The 789-nt window shown below is 46.4% G+C and overlaps 1 non-coding gene across 1 annotated transcript; it reads left to right on the forward strand.

Moving 5' to 3' along the window:
* Positions 1-274: 274 nt before the first annotated feature.
* On the forward strand, positions 275-348 carry Trnat-ugu (transfer RNA threonine (anticodon UGU)). The gene has a single exon. It is a non-coding gene; the product is annotated as a tRNA-Thr (tRNA).
* The last annotated feature ends 441 nt before the right edge of the window (positions 349-789 follow it).

A 789-nucleotide genomic window follows, 5' to 3' on the forward strand; every position in this document is an offset into this window, starting at 1 on the left:
TGCCCGGTCGTCAGTGGCGCCTGTTCTTTCGAGAACAGTTACTATCTTCATATATATGGTTAAACGTTACCCAGCCATTGACCTTCGTCTGTGCGAATGCGCACAGATTGCCCGAAATCTTACGGGAATCGTCACCTTAGTGTGGGCCAGTATTGAGTGGATGGGCAAACACCTATTACGTACATTACGTTTGTGGATTGTGGCCGGTTGGAAATGTGAGTCTCACGGGAAGCGTGTAAGGGATAAATGCCTGCAGTCGCGGTATTCATCTGTGTCCTCGGTGGCTCAAATGGATAGAGCGTCTGCCATGTAAGCAGGAGATCCCGGGTTCGAGTCCCGGTCGGGGCACACATTTTCAGCTGTCCCCATCGAAGTATATCAACAACACCTGTCGGCAGCTGAGGGTTTCAATTAACTATCAATTGTGAAGGGGATTCGAAGAACCCTTTGCCAGGCACTTAAATGTGATTTGCAGAGTATCCATATAGATGTAGATCAAAGCTCGTCCCGTGACGCACGTGCACAAAATGATTCATACTGCAAACATACTCGCCGATAACACTGACGAATAACGAGTGCTGCATATCCAGGTTAGACAGATCGGCTTTTCCTGCCAAGAAGAACAGGGAGTTGCTATCTAGGAACAATTCCAGCCAGAGGAAGGGTTGAAAAGTGCTCCTTGGATTGCACACTAAACGTAAATAACGAAAATGCATTTTTGGTAAAAATTGGACAAAGCATAATCCTGTGCTCTCCGTATTGCATTAGCCGTTTTGAATATTGAAAATC

Source organism: Schistocerca gregaria, unplaced genomic scaffold, assembly GCF_023897955.1.
Source record: "Schistocerca gregaria isolate iqSchGreg1 unplaced genomic scaffold, iqSchGreg1.2 ptg000077l, whole genome shotgun sequence".
Taxonomy (NCBI): Eukaryota; Metazoa; Arthropoda; class Insecta; order Orthoptera; family Acrididae; genus Schistocerca; species Schistocerca gregaria.